Raw genomic sequence first — 8,270 nt, forward strand, 5'->3', positions numbered from 1 at the left:
TGCATACCTAAAGCTCAAGATGCCAGGCCCTCGTGGAGTCATCACGGTCAATGGGAATACGGAACGCTCCCTCCGAACGGAGGAACATACAGCGGCTCTCGCGGCAGAAGTACAGAGCAGCCTTCTAAGGCAATTCTCAAGTCCGGCAGTTAAAAGGCCGGACACAGCAAAGCGCGCCCGGAGCAATGCCAACCAAGACCACCTGGCGCGATCAGAGCATGCGTAGCAATGCGGCCCCAACCCTCGCCCGCGCACGATCGCAAGAATAACACTCCGCGTACATCATTACGCTTTGGAGATACCATGGGCGCAGGGAAAGGGGCACGATCACAATGGACCCAGAGTGCGGCTCGACCACACCAGGGGCTCGCAAGTGTGCCCCCCTTTTTTTCTTTTTCATTTACTACTTTGTGTACACAGGACTCCGTTAAACAGAAGCCCTGTCCGGTGGCGAACCTGCCGAACTCATGATGCAATAGTCAGGGACTAACGAAGGTCGCGACGAACTCTCAGGTGGTCTCAATTACGAGCATTAAATTCGATTATATACACCAAGTCTGCAGCTCATCCCTGGAGGGGGACATGTTTATTGAGTCCAAATCCCTTGCTTACCGCACTATTTGTATCAGTCCGCTCTACTAGCAGACTTTCTTTCATAAATAATGCAGCACCTTTTTATTGCAATTGCATTATCTTTTATGTATATGTTCATTACATGACATCTTGCACCCGTATATTTTGGTACGGCTGAATACGCCAGGGGCTTCTGTTCCCCAATTTATGGTGTGATAAAGTCCGAACACTTTCACAAGTGCGGCACCCCGAACTTATAGCATTATATGAATCGGCTCCGAATCATGTCTTGGGTCAATAGTTGGGTTTGCCCGGCTCCCACGTTTTGGTGCCTTACGTTCCGTTCTGTCGGCTAAGGTGGCACTGGGAGAACCACTGCGATTGCGCCCCGGTTGAGCCGGGCTAACGCCTCAGTGGAGAAAGCTAAAACTGACTGGCATGATAAGGCGAGAGACTGGTCGCTGTTCGAGAGGTTTTTTCGGGTCCTTAAAGACTCACGCCGCTTCGAGCGAAGTTCCGGATAATGTCCGATGAAGGCGTGGATAGCGCCCCGGATTCGGTCTTCCGAATACCAGGGGCTTCGCCGAAATTTAAAATTATAGAATTCTATGGCTAAGTGAGAGTGTTCAAGCATTATAAGTCCGGTTGCCTTGTTCGTCGTGTTGAGCGCCTCCCTAGATGGACCCAAAAATGGGAACAAGAGTGCTCAAGTTTATCCCGAACACCCCAGCACTTGTGGCTTGGGGGCTGAAGCCAACGACTTGCCATCTCTCAGATTTTACAAACGGCCGCACAGAAGGTAATATTTTAAATTAAACAAGCGTTGCTCATGGCGCATATGAACGAAGTTTTCAGCGCACAGGATAAATACACAGCGAGTTCACTCAAAGATTACATTTCGGGAGCACTCATCTGCAATATCGCAGGCTCCCTTCAGGACAATTTTATAATACTTCTCCGGCGTGCGATACTCCTTGCCCGGCGGCGGTGGGTCCGTGAGAAGCTTCTCCGCATCCAGTTTGCCCCATTGCACCTTTATGCGGGCAAGGGCCCGACGAGCGCCTTCAATACAGGCGGAGCGCTTGACTACATCCAGCCTGGGGCATGCATCCACCAGCCGCCGCACGAGGCCAAAGTAGCTCCCAGGCATGGCCTGTCCAGGCCACAGCCGGACTATGAGGCCCTTCATGGCCTCCTCAGCTACCTTGTGGAGTTCGACCAGCTGCTTCAGCTGGTCGCTTGGGGGCACCGGATGGCCGGCCTCAGCGTACTGAGACCAGAAGACCTTCTCCGTCGAGCTCCCCTCCTCGCCACGATAGAATGCGGCGGCATCAGACGCACTACGCGGCAGATCTGCAAACGCCCCTGGAGAGCTCCGAATTCGGGTAAGTGTCAGGTAGTTCACATTAACATGCCTGCTTTGCATGAAAAATGCCTTACCCGCCGCTATCTTCTTTATGTCCTCAACTTCCTGAAGGGCCTTCTGGGCCTTGGCCTTGGCGGACTTGGCACTTTCGAGAGCCGAGGCAAGCTCGGACTCTCGAGTCTTGGAGTCACGCTCCAAACTCTCATGTTTTTCCATGAGAGCTTAGAGATCTTGCCGAACTTCCGCCACCCGTGCCTCTTGCTTTTCTCGCTCAGCCCGTTCCGCGGCCGCACTGCGTTCGGCCGCGGACACAGCATCCTTCAGGGCTGCCACCTCGTTAGTGGCCCCTGCAATACACATATTATCCTTGTTAATTTTATTTGCAACCAAAATCCTTTTCTGTAAGGTACTTATTCAAAGAGGTGTTATTCACCTTCTTTTTCCTCGAGCTGCTTCTTGGCACGGCCGAGCTCTTGCTCGGACCGCTCGAGATCCTTCTTCAGCACATCGACCTCCGCCGTTAGTGCGGCAGAGGTCAGCAGCGCAGCCTGCAAACCCATATTGACATATTTTAGGCAACCCTGCGTCTATCTTGTTAGATCCTCAGTCCGGCTTTTCTTTCCGAACACCGAACTAAGCATCAGGGGCTATTGTCTATGCGGTATTACATTACATAATTTTAACTTCTTACCTCAAAGCCTGTTAGAAGGCTGCTGCAGGCTTCGGTCAGCCCGCTCTTAGCGAGCTGAACCTTCTTAATCACCGCACTCATGATAGTGCGGTGTTCTTCCTCGATGGAAGCGCCTTTAAGCGCCTCCAACAGGTTATCCGGCGCCTCCGGTTGGACGGAGGCCGCCGGTGTCACGGTCCCGCCCTTCTTTCGAAGGGGCCGCTTGCCGGACTCTAGAACCACTGCGGGTTCCGGTGTAGAGTCCGGCACAAAGTCCGGGAGGCTGCCTGGCGGCGCCTCCGGAGCCTCCTCCTGATGGTTCCCTCTTTGGGATCCCACCTCGGCGTCCTCGTCGGCGCGTGGGGTAGAGGCAGTCGGGATGGAATTCACATCCGATGAGGCCAATGACCCGCTTGATGAGGCGGGAAGATCATCATTGGCCGGACTACGGACAGAACACGGCATTAGAAGAACACTACGTGACGTAAAAGAAATTACACATCAAGGATCCGGATACTTACGATCTTGCCGGACGCCTGGCCCTTGGAGGCCACTCATCCTCGCCAACGTTGATGTTGGCGAAACTGTCCGAGGGGATAGTTCTCCCCCTCTTGGACCCTTCGGCCTCCCCGATTGGGGAAGCCTTCCTCTTCTTCTCTCCCTCCTCCGGGAGAGAATACTCCTCCTCCTTGTCTTCAGGGGAGGAGTCCTCATCGTTGTCAGACGCCTGATTGCGGGAACTCTTTTGAGTCCCCGTGGCCACCTTCTTGGCCTTCTTCTCCGGCACCACGTGCGGTGCCGGAACCAGCAGCCCTATTAAGCGGGCGTCCACTGGGTCTTCTGGCATGGGAGCCGGGCTGATAAGCAGCTCGACCTTCTCCATCCATTCCTGTCAAAGGAAGTGGCAGAATGAGATCCTATTAAAAGATAATTATCACAAGTGTCCCGTGATGGGATTGAATCACTTACCTCGTCGGTTGGACACTTCAAACTGAATCCGCGATCTTCCGTCGCGGATGCGGGGGCTTCGACGCCCTTGAATAGCACCCTCCAGGCGCCTTCGTATGTTGTATCAAAGAGCCCGCTCAGCGCCTGGTGCTGTTCCGGATTGAACTCCCACAAATTGAATGCCCGTTCTTGGCATGGGAGAATCCGCCGGAGGAGCATGACTTGGACCACGTCGACAAGCCGGAGCCTATTGCTCACCATCTTCTTGATGCAGGCTCGGAGTCCCGTCACCTCCACCGGACTGCCCCACTGTAAGCCCTTCTCTTTCCAGGAGGTGAGCTGCGTGGGGATTCCAGATCTAAACTCGGGGGCCGCCGCCCATGTGGGTTTGCGCGGCTCGGTGATGTAGAACCACCCCGATTGCCACCCCTTGACGGAGTCCACGAAGGTCCCTTCAAGCCAAGGGACGTTGGGCAATTTGCCCAACATGGCGCCTCCGCATTCCGCTTGCGTGCCCTTCACAACCTTCGGCTTGACGTTGAAGGTCTTGAGCCACAGGCCGAAGTGGGGCCGAATGCAGAGAAAGGCCTCACACACGACGATAAACGCCGAGATGTTGAGGATGAAGTTCGGCGCCAGATCGTGGAAATCCAGGCCGTAGTAAAACATGAGCCCCCGGACAAATGGATGGAGCGGAAAGCCCAGTCCGCGGAGGAAGTGGGGGAGGAAGACGACCCTCTCATGAGGCCCGGGGGTAGGGATGAGCTGCCCCTCGTTGGGCAGCCAATGCGCGATATCGCTGGAAAGGTATCCGGCGTCGCGCAGCTTGGTGATGTCCTCCTCTTTAGCGGTGGAGGCTAACCATTTACCTCCCGCTCCAGACATATTCGGAGAAGGTCGAGGCGAGATGTGCAAGCTTGGGTGTTGGAGCTCGAGGGCGCGGAGATGGATAAGCAAAGGAGGAAGAAGGCGTAGGTGAGAAGGTGAATCCTTATCCCTTATATATAGGCGGACGAAAACTATGCGTCCCCCACCAGCCTGGTAAAACTCGCTTATCTCCCAAGCGCCACCATCAATGGCGCGGTTGGGTTACCCACGTTCGTATTGATGAGAATCCCGGAATAAGGGGAACACGATCTCTGCTTCGACAAGACGTGCCAAGGAAACCGCTTCGCTAAACGTGCTGAGGTGGTATAGTAAAAAACGATTCAAACAAGGCTTGGTGCGGTGTGATGTCACGCCGCATAATACGTCAGCAGATTGAGCTAGTGTATATTTTATTCTCTCTACGGTGGAATGTGGAAATTATTTTTGCAGAGCCGGACACTATCCTGGGTGTTCATAATCTTCTCTGGATTATTCAAGGGAGGAACCCGCCTTGCAATGCCGAACATTATGCGCGCCGGACTTATCATCATTGAAGACTGGTTCAGGGGCTACTGAGGGAGTCCTGGACTAGGGGGTGTCCGGACAGCCGGACTATCATTATCCGCCGGACTCCAAGACTACGAAGATAGAAGATTGAAGACTCCGGCTCGTGTCCGGATGGTACTTTCCTTGGCGTGGAAGGCAAGCTTGGCAATACGGATATGTAGATCTCCTACCATTGTAACCGACTCTGTGTAACCCTAGCCTCCTCCGGTGTCTATATAAACCGGAGGGCTTTAGTCCGTAGGACAACATACATTACAACAATCATACCATAGGCTAGCTTCTAGGGTTTAGCCTCCTTGATCTCGTGGTAGATCTACTCTTGTACTACCCATATCATCAATATTAATCAAGCAGGATGTAGGGTTTTACCTCCATCGAGAGGGCCCGAACCTGGGTAAAACATTGTGTCCCTTGTCTCCTGTTACCATCTGCCTAGACGCACAGTTCGGGACCCCCTACCCGAGATCCGCCGGTTTTGACACCGACAACGCCCATGGCACCCCAAGATATTCAAGAATAGCCAAAAGCCTAAGCTTGGGGATGCCCCGGGAAGGCATCCCCTCTTTCGTCTTCGTTCATTGGTAACTTTACTTGGAGCTATATTTTTATTCGCCACATGATATGTGTTTTGCTTGGAGCGTCATGTATGATATTAGTATATATTTTTTTAGTTTTACACAATCATCCTTGCTGTACACACCTTTTGGGAGAAGCCCACTTGATTGAAATTTATTAGAATACTCTATGTGCTTCACTTATATCTTTTTTTCTAGATAGTTTTTGCTCTAGTGCTTCACTTATATCTTTTAGAGCATGGCGGTGGCTTAATTTTGTAGAAATTGCTAGTCTCTCATGCTTCACTTATATTATTTTGAGAGTCTTTTAGAACAGCATGGTATTTGCTATTGTTATAAAATTGGTCCTAGAATGGTAGGCATCCAAGTTGGGTATAATAAAAACTATCATAGCAAGTGAACTGAATGCTATGATCAATTTGATACTTGATAATTGTTTTGAGATATGGAGATAGTGATATTAAATTCATGCTAGTTGGCTGATTATGAATTTAAAGAATGTTTGTGTTGAAGTTTGTGATTCCCGTAGCATCCACATATGGTGAACCGCTTTGTGATGAAGTTGGAGCACAATTTTATTTATTGATTGTCTTCCTTATGAGTGGCGGTCGGGGACGAGCGATGGTCTTTTCCTACCAATCTATCCCCATAGGAGCATGCATGTAATACTTTGTTTTTGATGACTTGTAGATTTTTGCAATAAGTATATGAGTTCTTTTGACTAATGTTGAGTCCATGGATTATACGCACTCTCACCCTACTGAAGGAAATATGCCCTAGAGGCAATAATAAAGTTATTATTTATTTCCTTATATCATGATAAATGTTTATTATTCATGCTAGAATTGTATTAACCGGAAACATGATACATGTGTGAATATATAGAGAAACAGAATGTCACTAGTATGCCTCTACTTGACTAGCTTGTTAATCAAAGATGGTTATGTTTCCTAACCATGGACAAAGAGTTGTTATTTGATTAACGGGATCACATCATTAGTTGAATGATCTGATTGACATGACCCATTCCGTTAGCTTAGCACCCGATCGTTTAGTATGTTGCTATTGCTTTCTCCATGACTTATACATGTTCCTATGACTATGAGATTATGCAACTCCCGTTTACCGGAGGAACACTTTGTGTGCTACCAAACGTCACAACGTAACTGAGTGATTATAAAGGTGCTCTACAGGTGTCTCCAAAGGTACTTGTTGGGTTGGCATATTTCGAGATTAGGATTTGTCACTCCGAATGTCGGAGAGGTATCTCTGGGCCCTCTCGGTAATGCACATCATTATAAGCCTTGCAAGCAGTGTGACCAATGAGTTGCTTATGGGATGATGCATTACAGAACGAGTAAAGACTTGCCGGTGACGAGATTGAACTAAGTATTGGATACCGACGATCGAATCTCGGGCAAGTAACATACCGATGACAAAGGGAACAACGTATGTTGTTATGCGGTCTGACCGATAAAGATCTTCGTATAATATGTAGGAACCAATATGGGCATCCAGGTCCCGCTATTGGTTATTGACCGGAGACGTGTCTCGGTCATGTCTACATTGTTCTCGAACCGTAGGGTCCGCACGCTTAAGGTTTCGATGACAGTTTTATTATGAGTTTATGAGTTTTGATGTACCGAAGGAGTTAGGAGTCCCGGATGAGATCGGGGACATGACGAGGAGTCTCGAAATGGTCGAGACATAAAGATCGATATATTGGATGACTATATTCGGAGTTCGGAAAGGTTCCGAGTGATTCGGGTATTTTTCGGAGTACCGGAGAGTTACGGGAATTCGCCGGGGAGAAGTATTGGGCCTTATTGGGCCCTGCGGGAAAGAGAGAGGGGCTGCCTAGGGCAGGCCGCGCCCCCCCCCCATGGCCTAGTCCGAATTGGACTAGGGGGAGGGGCCGCACCCCCTCCTTCCTTTCCTTCTCTCTTCCCCTTCCTTGTCTCCTACTCCTAATACATGGAAGGACTCCAAGTTGGACTAGGAAAGGAGGAATCCTACTCCCGGTGGGAGTAGGACTCCCCTAGGGCGCGCCATAGAGAGGGCGGGCCCTCCCCTCCTCCACTCCTTTATATACGGGGGCAGGGGGCATCCAATGGACACACAAGTTGATCATTGAGATCGTTCCTTAGCCGTGTGCGGTGCCCCCCTCCACAAGATTACACCTCGGTCATATTGTAACGGTGCTTAGGCGAAGCCCTGCGACAGTAGAACATCAAGATCGTCACCACGCCGTCGTGCTGACGAAACTCCTCCCCGCGCCTCTGCTGGATCGGAGATCGGGGTGCGTCATCGAGCTGTACGTGTGTCAAGAACTCGGAGGTGCCGGGGTAACGGTGCTTGAATCGGTTGGACCGGGAGGACGTACGACTACTTCCTCTATGTTGCGTCAACGCTTCCGCTTCGGTCTACGAGGGTACGTAGACAACACTCTCCCCTCTCGTTGCTATGCATCACCATGATCTTGCGTGTGCGTAGGAATTTTTCTGAAATTACTACGTTCCCCAACAGTGGCATCCGAGCCTAGGTTTTTATGGTTTGATGTTATATGCACGAGTAGAACACAAGTGAGTTGTGGGCGATATAAGTCATACTGCTTACCAGCATGTCATACTTTGGTTCGGCGGTATTGTTGGATGAAGCGGCCCGGACCGACATTACGCGTACGCTTACGCGAGACTGGTTTTAC

The sequence above is a fragment of the Triticum aestivum genome, chromosome 5B, assembly GCF_018294505.1.
Source record: "Triticum aestivum cultivar Chinese Spring chromosome 5B, IWGSC CS RefSeq v2.1, whole genome shotgun sequence".
NCBI classification, from domain to species: Eukaryota; Viridiplantae; Streptophyta; class Magnoliopsida; order Poales; family Poaceae; genus Triticum; species Triticum aestivum.